The sequence below is a fragment of the Callithrix jacchus genome, chromosome 3 (genome assembly GCF_049354715.1).
Source record: "Callithrix jacchus isolate 240 chromosome 3, calJac240_pri, whole genome shotgun sequence".
Taxonomy (NCBI): domain Eukaryota; kingdom Metazoa; phylum Chordata; class Mammalia; order Primates; family Cebidae; genus Callithrix; species Callithrix jacchus.
In genome coordinates, this window is record NC_133504.1 from 190,380,111 (window position 1) to 190,403,487 (window position 23,377).

Here is a 23,377-nt window from a genome sequence, read left to right on the forward strand (position 1 = left end):
CGAGACCACACCACAGCACTGCAGCCTGGGCAACAGAGCAAGACTCCATCTCAAAAAAAAAACAACAAAAAGAAAATGTAGTGTATATACCGTGAAATACTCCTCAGCCATGAAAAGGAGTGACATAATGGCATTTGCAGCCACCTGGATGGAATTGGAGACCATCACTCTCAGTGAAGGAACTCAGGAATGGAAAACCAAACGTCGTGTGTTCTCACTCATAAGCGGGAGGACCCAAAAGGCATAAGAATGACACAGTGGACTTTGAGGATTCAGAGGAGGGGGGGGGTGTGAGGGATAAAAGACACATGGAGTACAGTGCACACTGCCCGTGTGATGGTGAAACACAATCTCAGTAACCACAACTAAAGAACACATCACGTAACCAAATACCACCTGTTTCCCAAAAACCTATTGAAATAGCATATAAGATAAAGGACTAAAATATAGAACCACGGTTGGCTATAAAACGGCTGATGTGAAGAGGTGTCTGTTTTTGTAGCTAGCCTGGTAATACAGTCATTGTAACGTGGAGACCCACTAAAAGGGCCATAAAGGCTAGAAAACCAGCTGCGTCCAGCAGCTCATGTCTGTAATCTCAGCACTGATTACAGGCTGAGGCGGGAAGACGGCCTGAGGCCAGGACTTTGAGACAAGCCTGGGCAATACAGGGAAACCCTTCTCTCTTTGAGAAATGCCAGGCATGGTAGTGCACACCTGTCGTTCCAGCTACTCAGGATACTGAGGTGGGAGGATCACTTGAGCCAAGAGTTCAAGGCTGCAGTGAGCTAGAATCATGCCACAGCACTCCAGCCTGGATGACAGAGTGAGACCCTGTCTCCTAAAAAAAAAAAAAGATTAGAAAACCTGCCAAGCTTGCCATCCACCATTTAGCCTGCAAACCCACTGCTGGCTGCTCTCATAAACACATCACGTGTTCCTTTACCCTGAGAAGTTTCCACGACGCATTCAGTGGGAGTGTTTAGAGCAAGAGCAGTACCAGCCCCCATAGAAAGTAAGCTTTCTGTGGTAGTAAAATCAGGGGACAGGTAAGTACCGTGTTCAGTTTGAAGCAGCCCCACATGCCAGCCCCCAGCATGGGCAAAGAGGAGAGCTAGAGCTGCGTGCTGTTCCTTTAAATGTTTCTGTTGAGGCCGGGCGTGGTGGCTCACGCCTGTAATCCAAGCACTTTGGAGGCCAAGGCAGGCGGATCACTTGAGGTCGGGAGTTCAAGACCAGCCTGACCAACATGGTGAAACCCCGTCTTTAAAAATAATAATAATAAACAAATAAATGTTTCTGTTGAGCATGAACATTGTCATCTGCCTTTTGGAGGGTGGCTTTTATCTGCCTGAGGCCCTGGCTTTCTGATTGGCTACAAAATCCAAACTTTTCACCCACTTATAGGTTAGCTTCCATCCCATACAACCAGCACCCACTACGGCCAACAGCAAACCCCCAGGACCCCCACTGAAACCTTTCCTCAGTGGAAACCAAATTGTCTTCATCGAATTTCAGTTATGACCTTTTTGGTCGCTGATGATGGGAGGTATCATCATTTCCCTTCCTCAGGGAAAGCTGTTTGGAAGGCAGGAGTGGACCAGGCCAGTTAGCAAGATTTGAACCAGTGAGGAGGCAGAACAGAGTAAACAAATCCTCCGCAGACCCGATACAGGCCCGTGGAGGCCGAAAAAGAAGAACACTTAGTGGAATTTGAGCAGAGGTCAGTTAAATTTTTTCACCCATAGGCTGGGTGCGGTGGCTCACACCTGTAATCCCAGCACTTTGGGAGGCCTGTGTAGGGGGATCACCTGAGTTCAGGAGTTTGAGGCCAGCCTGGCCAACATGGTAAAACCCCATCTCTATCAAAAAATACAAAAATTAGCTGGTGTAGTGGCACATGTCTGTAGTCCCAGGTACTGGGGAGGCTGAGGCAGGAGGTTTGCTTGAATCAGGGAGGTGGAGGTTGCAGTGAGCTGAGATTGTGCCTCTGCACTCCAGCCTGGGCAACAGAATGAAACTCAGTCTCAAAAAAAAAAAAAAAATCACCCACATATCTACCTAGCTCCTGAACAGGTACAGTAGGAAATGTACTTCTTTGTGTCTCTTTTATAGCATACTGTAAAGGTACGTAACCATGGTAACCATGGTTAGTGAAAAGACACTTTGCTTGACTTAACCAGGGACTTCATACAAGGAATGACTTGTACCCACAGAGGTAATCCGCAGGTCTTGAGTACATAATGCTTGGAAGCACAGCATACCTTTTGTGGGCCTCATTTGGTTAGGATTTCTGTATGTGATTCGGTTCTTAACTAACTGGAAAGGATAGCGTGCTATTTCCAGTGAGTATAGAAAAGCATTGGCAGGCTAGGAGTGGTAGCTCACGCCTGTAGTCTCAGCACTTTGGGAGGCCGTGGGCAGATCACTTGAGATCAGGAGTTCGAGACCAGCCTGACCAACATGGCAAAACACCATCTCTACTAAAATACCAAAATTAGCTGGACATGGTGGCAGGTGCCTGTAATCCCAGCAACTTGGGAGGCTGAGGCAGGAGAATTGCTTGAACCTGGGAGGCGGAGGTTGCAGTGAGCCGAGATCATGTTACTGCACTCCAGCCTGGGTAACAGAGTGAGAGGCCATCTCAAAAAAAAAAAAAAATTATTAGCAGGGATGTCAAGAATATCAGGATAGAACAGGTATGGTCAATCATGCCTGTAACCGTAGCGCACGGGAGATCATGCCCGTAGCCCTAGCGCACGGGAGATCACGACCATAACCCTAGTGCACGGGAGATCATGCCCGTAACCCTAGCGCACGGGAGATCATGCCTGTAACCCTAGCGCACGGGAGATCATGCCCGAAACCCTAGCGCACCGGAGATCATGCCCGTAACCCTAGCGCACGGGAGATCATGCCCGTAACTCTAGCGCACCGGAGATCATGCCCGTAACCCTAGCGCACGGGAGATCATGCCCGAAACCCTAGCGCACCGGAGATCATGCCCGTAACTCTAGCGCACCGGAGATCATGCCCGTAACCCTAGCGCACGGGAGATCATGCCTGTAACCCTCGGGCACGGGAGATCATGCCTGTAACCCTCGGGCACGGGAGATCATGCCCGTAACTCTAGCGCACCGGAGATCATGCCCGTAACTCTAGCGCACGGGAGATCATGCCCGTAACCCTAGCGCACGGGAGATCATGCCCGTAACCCTAGCGCACGGGAGATCATGCCCGTAACTCTAGCTCACGGGAGATCATGCCCGAAACCCTAGCGCACGGTAGATCATGCCCGTAACCCTAGCGCACGGGAGATCATGCCTGTAACCCTCGGGCACGGGAGATCATGCCTGTAACCCTCGGGCACGGGAGATCATGCCTGTAACCCTCGGGCACCGGAGATCATGCCCGTAACCCTAGCGCACCGGAGATCATGCCCGTAACTCTAGCGCACCGGAGATCATGCCCGTAACCCTAGCGCACGGGAGATCATGCCTGTAACCCTCGGGCACGGGAGATCATGCCTGTAACCCTCGGGCACGGGAGATCATGCCCGTAACTCTAGCGCACCGGAGATCATGCCCGTAACTCTAGCGCACGGGAGATCATGCCTGTAACCCTCGGGCACGGGAGATCATGCCTGTAACCCTCGGGCACGGGAGATCATGCCCGAAACCCTAGCGCACGGGAGATCATGCCTGTAACCCTCGGGCACGGGAGATCATGCCTGTAACCCTCGGGCACGGGAGATCATGCCTGTAACCCTCGGGCACGGGAGATCATGCCCGAAACCCTAGCGCACGGGAGATCATGCCCGAAACCCTAGCCCACGGGAGATCATGCCCGTAACCCTAGCGCACGGGAGATCATGCCCGAAACCCTAGCGCACGGGAGATCATGCCCGTAACCCTAGCGCACGGGAGATCATGCCCGTAACCCTAGTGCACCGGAGATCATGCCCGTAACCCTAGCGCACGGGAGATCATGCCCGTAACCCTAGCGCACGGGAGATCATGCCCGTAACCCTAGCGCACGGGAGATCATGCCCGTAACCCTAGCGCACGGGAGATCATGCCCGTAACCCTAGCGCACGGGAGATCATGCCCGTAACCCTAGCGCACGGGAGATCATGCCCGTAACCCTAGCGCACCGGAGATCATGCCCGTAACCCTAGCGCACGGGAGATCATGCCCGAAACCCTAGCGCACCGGAGATCATGCCCGTAACCCTAGCGCACGGGAGATCATGCCCGTAACCCTAGCGCACGGGAGATCATGCCCGTAACCCTAGCGCACGGGAGATCATGCCCGTAACCCTAGCGCACCGGAGATCATGCCCGTAACCCTAGCGCACGGGAGATCATGCCCGTAACCCTAGCGCACGGGAGATCATGCCCGAAACCCTAGCGCACGGGAGATCATGCCCGTAACCCTAGCGCACGGGAGATCATGCCCGAAACCCTAGCGCACGGGAGATCATGCCCGAAACCCTAGCGCACGGGAGATCATGCCCGAAACCCTAGCCCACGGGAGATCATGCCCGAAACCCTAGCCCACGGGAGATCATGCCCGAAACCCTAGCGCACGGGAGATCATGCCCGAAACCCTAGCGCACCGGAGATCATGCCCGTAACCCTAGCGCACCGGAGATCATGCCTGTAACCCTCGGGCACGGGAGATCATGCCCGTAGCCCTAGCGCACGGGAGATCATGCCCGTAACCCTAGCGCACGGGAGATCATGCCCGTAACCCTAGCTCACGGGAGATCATGCCGTAACCCTAGCGCACGGGAGATCATGCCCGTAACCCTAGCTCACGGGAGATCATGCCGTAACCCTAGCGCACGGGAGATCATGCCCGTAACCCTAGCTCACGGGAGATCATGCCCGTAACCCTAGCGCACGGGAGATCATGCCCGTAACCCTAGCTCACGGGAGATCATGCCCGTAACCCTAGCTCACGGGAGATCATGCCCGTAACCCTAGCGCACGGGAGATCATGCCCGTAACCCTAGCGCACGGGAGATCATGCCCGTAACCCTAGCTCACGGGAGATCATGCCCGTAACCCTAGCGCACGGGAGATCATGCCCGTAACTCTAGCGCACGGGAGATCATGCCCGTAGCCCTAGCGCACGGGAGATCATGCCTGTAACCCTCGGGCACGGGAGATCATGCCCGTAACCCTCGGGCACGGGAGATCATGCCCGTAACCCTAGCGCACGGGAGATCATGCCCGTAGCCCTAGCGCACGGGAGATCATGCCTGTAACCCTCGGGCACGGGAGATCATGCCCGTAACCCTAGCGCACGGGAGATCATGCCTGTAACCCTAGCGCACGGGAGATCATGCCCGTAATCCTAGTGCACGGGAGATCATGCCCGAAACCCTAGCCCACGGGAGATCGTGCCCGTAATCCTAGCCCACGCGAGATCGTGCCCATAACCCTAGCTCAGGGGAGATCGTGCCCGTAACCCTAGCGCATGGGAGGCCGAAGTGGGCGGATTGTTTGAGCCCAGGAGTTTGAGACTAGCTTGGGCAACACAGCAAGACCCCATCTTTTCAAACAATTAGCCGGGCTTGGTGCTGGACCACTGTAGTCCCAGATAACTGAGAGGCTGAGGTGAGAGGGTCACCTGAACCCAGGAGGCCAAGGTTGCAGTGAGCTGATATCATCCTACTGCACTCCAGTCTGGGCAACAGAGTGAGACCCTGTCTCAAAAAAAAAAAAAAAAAAAATCAAGAATAGCTTTCCACTCTCCTTTGGGGTGACTTTTTTTTTTTTTTTTGAGACAGAGTCTCACTGTTGTTACCCAGGCTGGAGTGCAATGGCGCGATCTCCGCTCACCGCAACCTCCACTTCCTGGGTTCAGTCAATTCTCCTGCCTCAGCCTCCTGAGTAGCTGGGATTACAGGCACGCGCCACCATGCCCAGCTAATTTTTTTGTTTTTAGTAGAGACGGGGGTTTCACCATGTTGACCAGGATGGTCTCGATCTCTTGACCTCATGATCCACCCGCCTCGGCCTCCCAAAGTGCTGGGATTACAGGCTTGAGCCACCGCACCCGGCCCTGGGGTGACTTTTTTTTTTTAGATGGAGTCTCCTTCTGTTTCCCAGGATGGAGTGCAGTGGTGCGATCTCGGCTCACTGCAACCCCTGCCTCAAGGGGTTCAAGCGATTCTCCTGCCTCAGCCTTCCGAGTAGTTGGGACTGCAGGCGCACACCACTACACCCAGGTGATTTTTGTATTTTTAGTAGAGACAGGGTTTTGCTATGTTGCCCAGGCTGGTCTCGAACTCCTGACCTCAGGTGATTCACCTGCCTTAGCCTCCCAAAGTGCTGGGATTACAGGCATGAGCTACTCTACCTGGTCCAGGGTGACTCTTTTTTTTTTTTTTTTTTTTAGGCAGAGTTTCGCTCTTGTTACCCAGGCTGGAGTGCAAAGGCACGGTCTCGGCTCACCGCAACTTCCACCTCCTGGGTTCAGGCAATTCTCCTGCCTCAGACTCCTGAGTAGCTGGGATTACAGGCGCACGCCACCACGCCCAGCTAATTTTTGTATTTTTAGTAGAGACTGGGTTTCACCATGTTGATCAGGATGGTCTTGATCTCTTGACCTCGTGATTCACCTGCCTCGGCCTCCCAAAGTGCTGGTATTACAGGCATGAGCCACTGCACCTGGCCAGGGTGACTCTTACTGAGAACATGGAGAGGCACTGGCCTCAGTGGAAGTACTTCCTGATTTGGGGGGGCATTAGCCCACAGACTCAACAATTTCTCTGGTTTCTTTACAGACCATAAGCCTGTGCTAAAGCCATCCACAAATTATAGGCTCATGGATTCTCCTGTAAGGAAAGGAGAGGGATTAAGACAATAGGTAATAAAGAAAAAAAGGAAAAAATAAGGCTTTTGTGATGACAGAGAAGTCTCGGTCTGTGGCGTTGGGAATGCTGCCCACCTCCAGGGTCCCATCTGCATCTAAAGAAAGAGACCGCTGAGGTCTCCAACACATACAGTTCCGGGAGCCTGGAGGGGCCCTTTTGAGTTATGACATGTGAACCCAAATTTTGAGGCCTCAAAGTTCTACTGCAGTGTGGTGGTGAGAAGAACTTGGTCTCTTCCAAGGGGGTTCAGGGGCAGTCTCTCTCTGGTGCAGCTCCAGGAGACCTAAGCTCCAGGTTGCCGATTCTGAAAGGTTTGATTGCCGGCGTCAACGGTGAAAGTATGCTTTGTCACAATGCGTTAGAGTCTTGCAATATTTAGTCAGAGTTTAGGAGGGAGGAGACAGGTGAAGTTCTATTATTAGACGTATAGGCCTTCCGATAGCTATTTTATAAGGGGTCGTTCTGTTTTCCGGTGGGAGTGGGTCTGCTGTCCATCAGTTGGTAATGCCTTTGGCCAAAGCGCCGGTTGATTCTGTTAGTTCTGCCAATCTCGGCCTGCCCAGACTCCTTGAGCTGCAAAAACCCAACATCAAAAAGGTGCTGCCTGAGGCCTGCAGCTGAGTCCAATCCAGTGAGTTATCAGAACCAACCTGATCCAGGACCCAGTCCAGCCTCGTAATTGCTCAGATAAACTTGGAAAGTTTAAAACACATATTTGTGGAGCTCGGAAGCGGAATGAGAACTCGTCCATGACCCCAGTTCCTGCAAGAGATCCGTGGTACATGGGCCCTCGTGGGTAGCTTCCCTGGGCCACTCTTCGACAGTGAAACAGGCTGGGTGCGGTGGCTCATGCCCGTAATCTGAGCACTTTGGAGGCCAAGGTGGGCGGCTCACCTGAGGTTGGGAGTTCAAGACCAGCCTGACCAACATGGTGAAACCCCGTCTATAAAAAAAAAAAAAAAAAAGACAATGAAACATTTGAGGCTTATAGTTGCTTAGGAAAGTGCCAGAGTAGAGAATTAACCACGTGTGAACAGCAAGACTGAAAATGCCCATAGTTTAAAATCTTATGACTCAGGAGGCTGAGGCGGGAGGACAGTCTGAGCCCAGGATGTGGAGGCTGCAGTGAGCTGTGATCACACCACTGTACTACAGCCTGGGTGACAGAGCAAGACCCTATCACTAAAAATCAATGAACCAATCAATTAATCCCTGGCAGGGCACGTTGACTCACACCTGTAATCCCAGCACTTTGGGAGGTAGAGGTGGGAGGATCGCTTGAGCCCAGGAGTTCAGACCAATGTGGACAACATAGCAAGACCCTGGTCTCTACTAAAAAATAAAAAGAAATAAGCTGGGCATGGTGGTGCCCACCTGTAGTTCCCAGCTACTCAGGAGGCTGAAGCAGGAGGACCACTTGAGCCCAGGAGTTCAAGGCTGTAATGATTCACCATGGTGACACTGCACTCCAGCCCGGGTGATGAAATGAGATCCCGACTCTAAAAATAAAAGAATAAATGAACATGCGTGTTAAGTTTGAACGTGACCCTAGAAGTTCATGTATTAGAAATGTAGTCCCCAGTGCACCAGTGTTGGAAGGTGGGACTTTTAGGAAGCAGAGCCCTCACGGATTGACTGATGGCATTACAGCTGCAGTGGGCTCGTTCTCGCGGGAGTAGGTTCCTAGTAAAAGAACGAGTTTGGCCTCCTCCCCTTCCCTCTCTCTCTGGGGCGTGCCCCTCCATCTTCCTCCGCGGGGTCATGTAGCAAGGAGGCCCCTGTCCCAGTGTGGGCCTCTAGACAGTGGGCTTCCCGGACTCCAGAACCGTAAGAAATAAATCTCTGTTCTTCATAAATGATCCAGTCTGGGGTATTCTGCTACAGCAGCACAAAATGGCCTAAGACACTGTTCTGCTTCACTAATAATAAAATAAATACAAATGAAAAGAGTGAGGTAGCATTTTTCCTCATTGAAGATAAAACTTAGTGGCACCCCCATATATAAAGGCAGGTAAAAGCAGCATTTTATTACTACACATTCCTGTGTGTGCTTACTGTAAGATCGGTCTAATCTCAGCACTTTGGGAGGTCAAGGTGGGCAGTTCACAAGCTTAAGAGATCGCCAACATGGTGAGACCCCTCTCTACTAAAATACAAAAAATTAGCCGGGTGTGGTGGCACAAACCTGTAGTCCCAGCTACTCAGGAGGCTGAGGCAGGGGAATTGCTTGAACCCAGGAGGTGGAGGTTGCAGTAAGCTGAGATCATGCCACTGCACTCCAGCCTGGTGACAGAACAAGACTCCGTCTCAAAAAAAAAAAAAAAAAAAAAAGATCAGTCAGGCCAGGTGTGGTGGCTCATATCTGTAATCCTAGCACTTTGGGAGGCCGAGGCGGGTGGATCACCTGAGGTCAGGAGTTCACGATCAGTCTGGCCAACATGGCAAAACCCCATCTCTACTAAAAATACAAAAATGAGCCAGGCGTGGTGGTGGGCATCTGTAATCCCAGCTACTCAAGAGGCTGAGGCAGGAGAAGTGCTTGAGCCAGAGAGGTGGAGGTTGCAGTGGGCCGAGATCACGCCCCTGCACTTCAGCCTGGGTGACAGAGCAAGACTCTGTCTCAAAAAAAAAAAGATCAGCGGATGAGAATCCCCCAGTTGCACACTCTACTTGGCCAGGTGTTAGCAGGATAGGGCTGTGCTGTCATACAGCCCCCACTGCGCCATGACGGGGACCCCCAACGGCAACTGTGCTCCCTCCCTGCGCTCACAAGTGCAGGAGGCCGCCGAGAGGTGCTCCCTGGCCGGTGTGCACAGACCTGAACTGGTAAAATGCTCTTTTCCCTGTCAATACCACACTTATGGGGGTACTGGGTGGCCCTGTGACAACAGGGACCTGCTGTAGTGCTGCACAGAAATCTGTCAATCCCAAGGCACAGGTTCATATCCCGCTGACTTAACAACCAGGTAAAACTGGGCATCTAAATTATGAGTGTGTTTCAGATTTAGTTTCTACATTTCATCAGATTTATGAACTCTTTCTTTTTTCTTTTCTTTTCTTTCTAGAAACAGAGTCGTGCTTTGTTACCCAGGCTAGACTGTAGTGGCACAGTCACAGCTCCTGGGCTTGTGATCCTCCCGCCTCAGCCTCCCAAACAGCTGAGACTACAGGTGTGCACCACCACACTCAGATAATTTAGTTTTTGCAAAGATGGGGTCTTGCCATCTTGCCCAGGCATGTCTCGAACTCCCAGGCTCAAGGGATCCTCCTGTCTTGGCCTCCCAGAGTGCTAGGATTGCAGGCAGGAGCCACCACATGTGGACACGTGCACATAATTTAAACAGCTACCTAGTTTTACAAGGTTTCTTACGAAAAACAGCAGTTCCCTGTGTTCGCATCGCTGGAGGCAACTGCCTTCAACTTTCAGCTCGTTCTTTTGGTTTCAGCTCCAGATCCCTGAAAAGCATTCTTCCCTTGCTATTCCCTGCCCTCCAGTATCATTATAACTCATCTTTGACTCAGGTCAGTGGTCAGTTTCCATTGTGAGGAGACCGCACAAACTCTCTCATACCTGAGCCACGTAATGTGTCATGGTGACTTCCCCTCCCTGCTCACTCCGTTTCCCCCGGCGTTAATAAATGCTCTTTCTAATTCTGCTCACTTTCTTATTACTAATTCGACTCCGAATTCTGCCAAATGTCCCAACCTCCCCCAAAGCGTCTCAGTCCGTCAGACATTCCGCCAACTCAAAATGGACTCTGAGCGGGGGCCCAGCCTTCAGCCGGGGGCCTCCCTTGGCCAGGCTCTCCGCCCTTCTCTTCAGCAGGATCCCTGCTTCCTGGATCCCACCACTTCCTCTTTCCCAGTTCACTCTTTGACGCACCACACCCTCGGGTCACTTCCTGAGAAAGGGGCCGGGGATGTGCATTTTTTGAGGACTTAGCATTCTGAGGTTCTCTCTTCCAACCTCACTCGCGGTTAGCAGTTTGGCTGAGTGTAAACACCTAGGCTGGAACTCATTGCACTTCAGCGTTCAGAGAGTATTCATTCAGTGACTTCAGCCCTTAGTTGTGTTGTTGAGAAGTCGGAAGGCGTTCTGACCCTGGCCAGTTGCACAGGATCTATTGTTTTTATTTCTGTTTTTGTTTGAGATGGAGTTTCACTTTCTTCACCCAGGCTGGAGTGCAATGGCACAATCTTGGCTCACTGCAACCTCTGCCTCCCGGGTTCAAACAATTCTCCTGCCTTAGCCCCAAAAGCAGCTGGGATTACAGGTGCCTGCTACCACGCCTGGCTAATTTTTTGTATTTTTAGTAGAGACGGAGTTTCACCGTGTTGGCCAGGCTGGTCTGGAACTCCTGGCCTCAGGCGATCTGCCTGCCTCGGCCTCCAAAGTGCTGCGATTCCAAGTGTGAGCCGCTGGTCCAGGCCGAGACCTAGTGTGTCTCTCTGGGTATTTACAGGACCTTCTCCTTGTCTCCCATGTTCTGAAACTCCCTCTGATGTGCCTTAGGCATATATTTATTTTCATTCTTGGTTCTAAGCATTCAACGGGTCCTTTCAATCCAGAAACTTGAGTTTAATTTCTCTTTCTTTCTTTTTTTTTTTTTTTGAGATGGAGTCTCGCTCTGTCACCCAGGCAGTGCAGTGGCACACTCTCAGCTCACTGCAACCTCCGCCTCCCAAGTACAAGTGAGTCTCCTGCCTCAGCCTCCCGAGTAGCTGGGATTACAGGGGTGTACCACCACACATGGCTATTTTTTTTTTTTTTTGAGGCAGAGTCTTGCTCTGTTGCCAGGCTGGAGTGCAGTGGCGTGATCTCGGCTCACGGCAACCTCTGACCCCCGGTTCAAGTGATTCTCCTGCCTCAGCCTCCTAAACAGCTGGGATTACAGGCGTGTGCCACCACACCCAGCTAAGTTTTGTATTTTTAGTAGAGATGGGGTTTCACCATGTTGGCCAGGATGGTCTCAATCTCTTGACCTTGTGACCTGCCCACCTCAGCCTCCCACAGTGCTGGGTCTACAGGCCTGAGCCCCCACGCCTGGCCTACAAATGTCTTTAATACATGACAAAAGCAAGCTGTGGCTTCTTTTCACTGAAGGCTGGAGAGGGGGTAGATCTGTCAAGGCCACCAGGGCCTGCAGGCCACGCACCAGGCTCTCCCCCTCGGGGGCTGTGGGGGCTTCTTGCTGTGCCCGTCCGTCCTCAGCTGCCATGAGCCACACCTATGCATCACTGGAGTTTGTCAGAGGTGCCAGGCCGACAAGTGCCCCTGGGTTCCCTATCCTCCCAGGGATATCCCTCCTTGGGATGCTGGCTGGGAGAGCCCTGCTCTGCTGACCCCTCACTCCTAAGGGGCTCGCAGAAGAGGCCGAGGGTCTGAGAGCTGGCTCCTTGGCCCAAGCCAGGGCTGTCCAAATTCTAAGGTCCCTCTGCTCCCATAGGAAGGCTCAGAATCTTCTAGAAGCCTCTCTCTGGGGCTGGGGTAGATGGGGAAATGGAGCAGGATGGAGAAAAATGATGTTCCTGAACGGGCTCCCGGGGATATAGTGGGTGTGACAGGCAGACCAGGGCCTGCAGGACTGGGCTAGGGAGCTGGCTGGGGGAAGGCAGCAGCGGGGGCAGCTGCGCCTCAACTGAGCCTTTGGTGTGGCATATGAGGCCTGAGTTTGGGGGCATGGGGAGCCTTGCCCTCTGTCCTGAGAGCCACCAGAGCTGTCCACTGGGCTGCTCCCCTAGAGCTGGTCTGAAGACAGGCAAGAGGCATGGCTGTGACCTTCCCTCTCCTGGCACCCCACCCCAGGCAACCCCGGATATTGGGGTCACAGCTCAGCCTCTCCACTTATTCACGCACGCATGCCACATATATTTACTGAGCAGCTAAGCATTCATTCATACATGCATCATTCATTCATTCATTCATTCATTTATTCCACAATCACCTGAGGGCCCTCCCCTGTGCAGCACTGCACCAGACCCGGGAGATACTGAAACTGATCAGGTCACTGCCTACGATGTCCCAACCACTCTCAAATGCCCCATCCGCAACCAAAGCCTCTCTGTTCCAGATGAGGCAGACCCATCCTCCCCGTTGCTCAGGCCAAGGACTTCAGGTCCTCTTTAACTTTCCCTAACACCTGCCTCGCCCCGGTCACTTTGAGTTTCTTGTGGTTGCAGGGAAAATGTACTTCAAACTCAGCGCTTAAAACAACACAAAGTTGCGATCTGATACTTACAGAGGTCAGAAGTCCAACAAGAGCCTCCTGAGCTAAAGTCAAGGTGTTGGCAGGGCCAGGTTCTCTCTGGGGCTCTAGGGCAGAATTCATTCTTGGTGGTTTCCACCCCCTACAGGCCACCTGCATTCCCTGGCTCGTGGCCCCTTCCTCCAGGCTCAAAGTCAGCAACAGTGGGTCAAATCCTTCTCACACTGCATTACTCTGGCCTTCTCTTCCGCCTCCCTCTTCCACATTGAAGGGCCCTGTGATGACTGGGATCACCTGGTGACCCAGGGCAGGCTCCCTATTTTAAGGGAAACTGATTAGCAACGCCAGTGCATCTGCTGCCGTTACCCCCTCTTGCCATGGAAGGTAACACATTCACAAATTCTGGGGATTAGGATGTGGATGTCTGGGAGAGCAGGGGTCGTGACTATGCTGATTCTGTCATTATTAGGAATTCTTGGCTCCACTTCAGAAGCCCCCCAGAACCTGGTGGCTTCTCACCATCTCCAAGACCACTGCTTGTGGCCAAGCTACCATTGCTTCTTTTCTGGATTTCCTCTCCCAAGAACCCTGCAGAGCTCCCATTTTGCTCCAAGGAAAAGCCAGAGTTCCCTCAGCGGTCTACAAAGCCTCCATGACCTGGGCCCTGGCCCCCTCCTCCTTCACCACTTCTCCAGACACACAGGTCTCCTTGTTCTCTGCGCTGGCAGACACACCCTTGCCTCTGGGCCCCTCCATGGGCTGTTCCCTCTGCCTGGAATGCTCTTTCCCCAGAAATCGCCCTCCTTGACCTCCTGTGCATCTGTGCTCAGAAGTCCTATTAACCCCGCCTGGCCCCTGCCACAGCACTGCCATCCCCCTTGGCCCTCCAGGAGAAGGAGCAAGTTCTCCAGACCCCGCTAGTCCAGGAGGCATGAGCTGTTGAGCTGAGGGGATTCAGGAGAAAGTTTTCTCCCATAGTGTGGCTGGGATGCTCTCTGAGGCCTAGCATTGAGGAAGTAAAAGAATTATGCAGGCCAGGTGGTGGATCATGCCTGCAATCCCAGCACTTTGGGAGGCTGAGGCAGGAGGATAGCTTGAGCCCAGGAGTTCAAGACCAGCCTGGGCAACATGGTGAGACCCCTTTCTCTACAAAAAATTCAAAAATTCGCCTGGTATTGTGGAACACACCTGTAGTCCCAGAGCTCAGGAGACTGAGGTGGGAGGACTGCTTGAACCCAGGAGGTAGAGGTTGCAGTAAGCCGAAATGGAGCCACGCCCTCCAGTCTGGGCAACAGAGCCAGACCTTGTCTCAAAAAATAAAAATAGGCCAGGTGCAGTGGCTTACACCTGTAATTCCAGCACTTTGGGAGGGGCGGGGGGGAGCAGATCACTTGAGGTCAGGTGTTCAAGACTAGCATGGCCAACATGTCGAAACACCATCTCTACTAAAAATACAAAAATTAGCTGGGCATGGTGGGGTGCACCTGTAATTCCAGCTTCAGGAGGCTGAGGCAGGAGAACTGCTTGAATCCGGGAGATGTAGGTTGCAGTGAGCAGAGATCGCACTGGACTCCAGCCTGGGCGACAGAGCGAGACTCAACAAACAAACTCCCCCCAGAGCTCCGGGGCCCACGTTGGGGAACGGAGAGGGTGTCCTCTGAGACGTGGAGACCCCTCTTAAGCGAGCATGGAGAGGTGCTGGGGGCGCGCTGCGCCCGCACAGTTTGCGGGTCGGGGAGGGGCTGGGGGCGCGGGTTGCGGGGCGGGGAGGGGCGGGGAGGGGCGGGGGGCGCGGGTTGTGGGGCGGGGAGGGGCGGGGAGGGGCGGGGGGCGCGGGTTGCGGGGCGGGGAGGGGCGGGGAGGGGCGGGGGCCGCGGGTTGCGGGGCGGGGAGGGGCGGGGAGGGGCGGGGGGCGCGGGTTGCGGGGCGGGGAGGGGCGGGGAGGGGCGGGGGCCGCGGGTTGCGGGGCGGGGAGGGGCGGGGGCCGCGGGTTGCGGGGCGGGGAGGGGCGGGGGCACGGGTTGCGGGGCGGGGAGGGGCGGGGGCCGCGGGTTGCGGGGCGGGGAGGGGCGGGGAGGGGCGGGGGCCGCGGGTTGCGGGGCGGGGAGGGGCGGGGGCACGGGTTGCGGGGCGGGGAGGGGCGGGGGCCGCGGGTTGCGGGGCGGGGAGGGGCGGGGAGGGGCGGGGGCCGCGGGTTGCGGGGCGGGGAGGGGCGGGGGGCGGGGGTTGCGGGGCGGGGAAGGGCGGGGAGGGGCGGGGAGGGGCGGGGAAGGGCGGGGAGGGGCTGGGAGGGGCGGGGGGCGCGGGTTGCGGGGCGGGGAGGGGCGGGGAGGGGCGGGGGCCGCGGGTTGCGGGGCGGGGAAGGGCGGGGAGGGGCGGGGGGCGCGGGTTGTGGGGTGGGGAGGGGCGGGGAGGGGCGGGGGACGCGGGTTGCGGGGCGGGGAGGGGCGGGGGACGCGGGTTGCGGGGCGGGGAGGGGCGGGGGACGCGGGTTGTGGGGTGGGGAGGGGCGGGGAGGGGCGGGGGACGCGGGTTGCGGGGCGGGGAGGGGCGGGGGGCGGGGGTTGCGGGGCGGGGAAGGGCGGGGAGGGGCGGGGAGGGGCGGGGGCCGCGGGTTGCGGGGCGGGGAGGGGCGGGGGGCGGGGGTTGCGGGGCGGGGAAGGGCGGGGAGGGGCGGGGAGGGGCGGGGAAGGGCGGGGAGGGGCGGGGGGCGCGGGTTGCGGGGCGGGGAGGGGCGGGGAGGGGCGGGGAGGGGCGGGGGCCGCGGGTTGCGGGGCGGGGAAGGGCGGGGAGGGGCGGGGAGGGGCGGGGAGGGGCGGGGAGGGGCGGGGAGGGGCGGGGGCGCGGGTTAAGGGGCGGGGAAGGGCGGGGAGGGGCGGGGAGGGGCGGGGCGCTCGCGCTCGCTTCCTGCCTAGGCCTGGTCCGGGGTCCGCGGGTCCACACCGCCTCCTCGTGGACACTCGTCGCGGCCTAGGGTGCACCCCCTCCAGGGCCCGGGCCCCGGCTTGAGCCGGCGGGGAACTGAGTACCGATCCCGTAAGATTCGAGCTTTCATCGCTGGGTCACGAGACGGTTCCGGGCGCGTGTCCCGGGTCTTGCTGCACATGCGCCGCTGGGGCCGCGCCCACCCGGAGGCTCCCACGCCTGCCGCTCCTCCGCGCCCGCGCCCGGGCTCTCCCCTGCGCCCCCGCTGCCCGCAGCCCGAGCGCGCCCCGCTTCCGCCGGCGGGAGAGCAGCGTCCTGCCCGCGCGGGCCCGCACAGCGCGAACCCCTCGCGAAACTGCAGACACCCTTCTCTACCCGCTGTGCCCCCGAGCCTGCCAGGAGCCCACCGTGACCTCGGGAGTCCCAGACGCTTAAATGGGTTCTGGAATTTTCTTTGCCTCGTCTTGCCTTCCGAGAGCAAACGCGATGGTGGCTGCCAGCTGCTCCCTACGCTTTTCCGTTCCTAAGCGCTCTCAAGGCAAATGTGTTGGCTCAGGACAGGACAAAGAGCAGGCTGATTTCCCACGGTCCCGGGGCGCGGGAGCTGGGGGGAAGGCTGCGGCCCTGAGCCGGGACCCCTGTGTGGGGTAGGACCCCTGTGTGGGGTAGGACCCCTGCTCCTCCTGGAGGCTGGCCTGCTCTTGTGTGTTTTCACCCAGCGTCCATGGCTGGGCCGGGTGATGGGATGTTCGGGGCTCAGTCTGTCCTGGTCCCTCCCCTGCTTGCTCCACTCCAGCCACTCTGGACTCCTCCAAGGGGTTTGATCGGGCCCCGCACAGGTCCCCGGGGCTCTGCACTTGCCAGGCCCTCTGCCTAGGAGGTTTTTGTGGTTGTTGAGATGGAGTCATGCTCTTGTCACCCAGCTGCAGTGCAGGGGCACAATGTCAGCTCACTGCAATCTCCACCTCCCAGATTCTAGTGATTCTCCTGCCTCAGCCTCCCTGGTAGCTGGGAATACAGGCGCCCACCACCATGCCCGACTAACTTTTTGTATTTTCAGTAGAGATGGGGTTTCACCATGCTGGTCAGGCTGGTCTCCAAGTTCTGACCTCTTGATCCACCTCCGAAAGTGCTGGGATTACAGGCGTGGGCCACTGCGCCCGGCCTCTTTTGGTCTTTATCCAATGGTCAGGAAGATGGTGGGATCTGAGCCGGGAGGCTGTGGGAGTCAGAGGAGGAGGAAAAGAGAAAGGGTGAGTCAGGTGGGGGGATCTGTCCAGCCCCATACCCCTGCTGAGCCCTCCCATGCCCTGCCTGCTCCTGTCAACCTCCTACCTCCCTGCTGAGTTGGAGCTTGAAGAGCCTGGAGGTGAGGATTGTGCCAGAAAGGAGCCTCAGGGGCCATGGGACAGCAAGAGGTGATCCAGGGGGCAGGCATGGCAGCCCTTCCTCTGAGGTGTGGGGCATGGGACAGCAAGAGGTGATCCAGGGGGCAGGCATGGCAGCCCTTCCTCTGAGGTGTGGGCCATAGGACAGCAAGAGGTGATCCAGGAGGCGGGTATGGCAGCCCTGCCTCTGAGGTGTGGGGCATGGGACAGCCAGAGGTGATCCAGGGGGCAGGCATGGCAGCCCTTCCTCTGAGGTGTGGGCCATAGGACAGCAAGAGGTGACCCAGGAGGCGGGTATGGCAGCCCTGCCTCTGAGGTGTGGGGCATGGGACAGCAAGAGGTGATTCAGGAGGTGGGTATGGCAGCCCTGCCTCTGAGGTGTGGGGCATGGGACAGCAAGAGGTGATCCAGGGGGCGGGTATGGCAGCCCTGCCTCTGAGGTGTGGGCCATGGGACCTGTCGAGCAGCTCAGGGCTTCTCTCTGGGGAGCTGTCCCAGCCGTCTGTTCTGTGACCACCTTGACACCCACATCCAGTTCCTGCCTCAGTGCCCGTCTGTGAGCCACACCCCCTGGCAGCCCCCAGCACTGGAGCAGCCACTGCAAAGTCCCGAGGCTGGAAAGAACTCTGTGTTTTTAATGGGCTGTTTCAGAATGGCTGGTCCACAGTGAGCCGTGGAAAGGGGTGCAGATGTGTCTGAAAACAGCAGGGCCAGGCAGACGACACAGGCCTCAGTGGCTTCGTCTGTGGGTGGGGCTCGGGTCCTCTCTGCCAACCCATTCTGGGATCAGGGGCTACGAAGGGCATGCTCTTCTGGGGTGGTGGTGTCTTGCATTAGGCCTCCTCTTGCATGACCTCTGCTGATACCCACTGGCCATGCAGCATCGAGTGGGCAGGGGCATGCAGTGCAGGTATGCAGGTACCCAAAGTCACATGGCAAAAGGGTGTGGTGGGAGGTGGTAAAAAGCTGGGAGCAAGGCCGGGCACTGGTGGCTTACACTTGTAATCCCAGCACTTTGGGAGGCCGAGGCAGGTGGATCACAAGGTTAGGAGTTCAAGACCAGCCTGACTATATATATATATATATATATATATAGTGTGTGTATATATATATACACACACAGAGAGAGAGAGAGAGAAACAAAAAAGCTGGGCCGGGCATGGTGGCTAACGCCTGTAATCCAAGCACTTTGGAGGCTAAGGCGGGCAGATCACCTGAGGTCGGGGGTTCAAGACCAACCTGACCAACATGGTGAAATCACATCTTAAAAAAAAATAAAAAGCTGAGAGCAACGGTCCATGTACCACAAATTCACATTTGCTGCAAAAAGCCCTGTTGTCAAGACAGCCACCAGATTCAGTAGAAGGACTCGCAGTTATGATTTATTACAGCAAAAGGACACAGAAGAAAATCAGCAAAGGATAAAAGACACATAGAACAGGGCACGGGGAAGACAGGTGCAAGTACCCCAGGACATCCGTCTCCCAGCAGTACCCAGAGTGTTGCCAGACTGGGAAGCTCACCTGAGCCTTCGTGTCCGGAGTTTTGATTAGGGGTTGGTTACACAGGCGTGGAGTGCCCATGTGGCTGACCTGAGCTACTCGGTCTCCAGGCCCTTTAGAGATGAAGTTCTACCATAAATCACACTGTTGGCCTAGACTGGCTGGCGTGGCCCGAGGCCGCCACATAAGCAGAGACACTCTTATCAGGTAGGGTTTTCCCAAAGCTCAGGGGCCAGTCCCTCTTTTTGGAATGTGCGGAGTTGAACCCACCAGGCCTGCTGCATTAGCCCTATCCTGCACAAATCCACACGAGCTTCAAAATGCAGAAAGTGAATGCCGGCCAGGCACGGTGGCTCACACCTGTAATCCCAGAGCTTTGGGAGGCCAAGGCAGGCACATCACTCAAGGCCAGGCGTCTGAGTCCAGCCTGGCCCACATGGTGAAACCCTGTCTCTACTAAATATACAAAAATTAGCCAGCAGGGTGGGGTGGCCACCTGTAATCCCAGCTACTTGGGAGGCTGAGGCAGCAGAAATGCCATCTCAAAAGAAAGAAAGAAAGAGAATGCTCGCTGTACGAGCTCCTGCCCAAGTCCAGGCCATACCCGGCTGCGGAGTCCCTCAGCCAACTCTCATGCCTGGCGCCTTCTCACCCTTCAGGTTGCAGAGTTGGGCTGCTGCCTTGTCTTTAAAGTTAAGTTCCTCTCATTTCTCTTTTTTTTCCCTTTGAGACAAAATCTCTCTCTGTCTCCCAGGCTGGGGTGCAGTGGTGTGATCTCGGCTCACTGCAACCTCCGCCTCCCGGGTTCAAGCCATTTTCCTGCCTCAGCCTCTATGTGCCTTTTATCCTTTGCTGATTTTCCTCTGTGTCCTTTTGCTGATATAAATCATAACTGCGAGTCCTTCTACTGAATCTGATGACTGTCTTGACAACGGGGCTTACAGCAAATGCGTATTTGTGCTATGTGGACCATTGCTCCCAGCTTTTTACCACCTCCCGCCACACCGTTTTGTCATGTGACTTTCGGTACCTGCATCCCTGCACTGGAGTAGACCAAGTCCATGTCCCACAGGTGTATCCGCCCACCTTGGCCTCCCAAAGTGCTGGGATACAGGAGTGAGCCACTGCGCCTGGCCTATGGTTTCCTCATACACATTTTTCCCTTCCTTTCCTTACGCAAATTTCCTTACATTGCAATTATTCTTGTTTTGGAAGAGGATCTGTCTCCTCTATTCCAATGTCTGCCCATGAGTCCCCATTGCCTGGCCCTGTGCCCGAATTTGCATTGAAGGCATGAGCACGCAGAGCTTCCCATGTGTCTTCACTGAATATTTACAGCACCCCCAAGACAAGCGTTCTTGGAGGTCTACGATCCCTCATCCACAATTCTGAAATCTAAAAAGCTCAGAAACCCAAAATGGTTTTCTCTCCTTCTTTTTTTTTCTCAGAGACAGTCTCACTGTGTGGCCCAGGCTGGAGTGGTACAGTCACAGCTCACAGCAGCCTCGAACTCTGGGCTCAAGCAATCCTCCCATCTCAGCCTCCTGAGTATCTGGGACTACAGGCACATACCATCACGCCCAGCTAGGTGTTGTTTTTTTTAACTTTTTGTAGAGACAGGTTTTGCTATGTTGCCCCAGCTGGGTTCCAACCCCTGGGCTCAAGCGATCCTCCTGACTTGGCCTCCCAAAGTGCTGGGATGACAGACAGGCACGAGCCACCACACCTGGCCCCAAAATGTTTCTCTTGAAATTGGTGCAAAATCTGACTTGTGCAGCTACAAGGCCTTTTCTGATCTTTATCTTCATTCGTTGCAGGGTCTGAATGGTCATCCTGTCTGCAGAACGTTCCCCCCATCTGGTCTGTGGTGCTGCACCATGCCCCAGTGCGAGCACGAAGTCATCTTTCAGTTGAACAAACCATCCCAAATGGTAGTTGCTCAAAACAACAATAAACATCTATGATCTCATCCACTGTCTGTGGCTGGGAACTCAGCAACGGTTTAACTGGGCGGTTCTGGCCCATGGAGTCACAGTCAGTGTGTCAGTGGGGGCTCCTGTCTTCTGAAGGCTTGACTAGGGTGTCAGAGGATGCGGTCCCAAGGTGGCTTCTTCACCACAGTGGGCACGTAGGAGCTTGCTGCTGGCATGAAGCCCCAGTCCCTTTCCCCATGGACCTCTTTACAGGGCTACTTGATGATAGGGTGGGTGGCTTCCCCTAGAGCGAGTGCTCCAAAAGAGGGCTAGCTGCAGAAGTCACTCTCCGTCCTCCCTGCAGTGTCCTCTCCGTGACCAGCTCAGCCCTCTCCTTGTATTGGAGGGGACTACACAGGAGCATGGATATTGGAAGGAGGAGATCCTCTTGGGAGGCAGGCTACCCAGTTATATATATCTGTTTGAAATTCAGAGATCATCGTTTCTAAAATCCACCTGGTGGCCTGACACGGTGGCTTATGCCTGTAATTCCAGCACTTTGGGAGGCCAAGGCGGGTGGATCTCTTGACGCCACGAGTTTGAGACCATCCCAACCAATATGGTGAAACCCCATCTCTACTAAAAACACAAAAAATTAACTGGGCGTGGTGGCAGGCGCCTGTAATCCCAACTACTTGTGAGGCTGAGATTGCAGTGAGCCGAGATCGTGCCACTGCACTACAGCCTGGGTGACAGAGCAAGACTCTGTCTAAAATAAATAAATATAAAATAAAATAACACCTGGCCCCAAGGGTGTTGGATGAGAGACTGTGGATGTAGGGCTGAGGGCCCCACAGGGTCGTGGGGGTGAGCCTCATGCTGTGCTGAAGCACAGGATCTGAGAAATAAAGAGACAGGACACAAAAGTACAAAGAAAATGCAGCTGGGCACAGGGGGCCAAGCCACCTATGAGTGGAGTCAGGCGAGGCCCCGAATGTCCAGAAGCGTATTTATTGTGCACAGGTTAGGGGGCAGGGCAGTGAGTGAAATCATCTTTAAGGATAGTGATAGGGTCGTGAGCAATAAAACATGGGGTCCACCCCCATTAGGTCACCTAGGCCAGGAGGTGGACAGTGCACAGCAAGGGGCTCGTTCCCACGAAGGCAAGGGCCGTGTGCAGTAAGGGGTCCACCCCCATTAGGTCACCTAGGCCAGGAGGTGGACAGTGCACAGCAAGGGGCCCGTTCCCACGAAGGCAAGGGCCGTGTGCAGTAAGGGCCCTTAGATAGTAGTAACACTATAAAGTGAGATATTCCTCAAGCCCTAACTGTGCCAGGGTTCTGCTTAGCTCTCATTCCTCGGTGCCTATATGGGGGATTACCCACAGTGGATTGCAAAATGCACCGTTTACAGTTGAGGCAGAAGCTCAAACTCACTGAAATGACCTGCCCCAGGCCACACATTGGCCTCTAAAGCTCTGGGTCCAGTTTTATTTTCCAGCCGTGCCCCAGCCAATCAACAGGCATCATTCATAACCACAGCCACCTGGACTGTGGGTTTGCCATGCGGCCACTGCGCTAGGCAAGAGTTTCATGTGCACTCCGTCCTCTAGTCCCCACAACAGCCCAACAGGTAGGGGGGGCACTCGCTCTGCCCTTCCTTCTGCTGAGAGGAAGCCCAAGTTCTGATGGGGAAGAAGGAGCCTTCCACAGCAAAGCCAGGTCTGTGTAGCCCAAGGTCTGGGCCAAAAACACTTGGCTGGCTCTGACTTTGCTTCTAGGCTTGTCTGATTCTACAAGCTTGTGAGTGTTTTCCCAGGCTCAGCCCAAGCTTGGCTGTGGATCACATAAAGGGAGAAAGTCAAGATGCTGCTCTGGGGATGAGCCCATGGGCAAGTGCACACACAGGAAAGACCCCTGCCCAATCCTGAGCGGGGAACCTTGGGCATCATTGCGGGGAAGACTGGGCTGTGGAAAAACACTATCGTTTGGGAACTTTGGGGAAGAGAAGGGATGGAAAAGCAAGGGTGGGAACGGGCTGGCTTCCTGCTGCCTCTGCTCTAAGAAAAGCATCTAGCAGGAAGGTTGTCCCGGGGCCCATACTTGCCACCTTAGAGAGCGGTGTGCACAGGTCGGTGGCTCATGCCTGTAATCCCAGCACTTTGGAGGCCAAGGCCGGCAGATGACTTGAGGTCAGGAGTTCAAGACCAGCCTGGCCAACATGGTGAAACCCAATCTCTACTACTAATAAAAAAATATTAGCCAGGCGTGGTGGTGGGTGCCTGTAATCCCAGCTATTTGGGAGGCTGAGGCACAAGAATTGGTTAAACCTGGGAGGCGGAGGTTGCAGTGAGTGAGCCGAGATCACGCCATTAGACTCCAGCCTGGGTGACAAGAGCAAAACTCCGTCTCAAAAAAAGGAAGAAAGAAAAAAGAAAGCGGTGTGCGGGGCAAGGGGTTGGAACTCTCTCTGGACTCAGTGTCCCCGTGTAACGGAATGCATGCCACGTGCCTGGTGCGCTGCGAGCTCAGCTCCTCCGGCTTCTGCTGCTCCTGTGG

At 55.5% G+C, this 23,377-nt stretch overlaps 1 long non-coding RNA gene across 1 annotated transcript in view; it reads right to left on the reverse strand.

Moving 5' to 3' along the window:
• The window catches only part of LOC128931649 (uncharacterized), a 32,961-nt gene extending 18,164 nt beyond the window's left edge, over nt 1-14,797 (reverse strand). Inside the window, exons 1-2 of the long non-coding RNA XR_008480329.2 lie at nt 14,576-14,797; nt 8,260-8,384 (exon numbers count right to left, since the gene is read on the reverse strand). This is a non-coding gene — a long non-coding RNA (uncharacterized LOC128931649). The remainder of the gene's footprint in view (nt 1-8,259; nt 8,385-14,575) is intronic.
• Nucleotides 14,798-23,377: the final 8,580 nt, after the last annotated feature.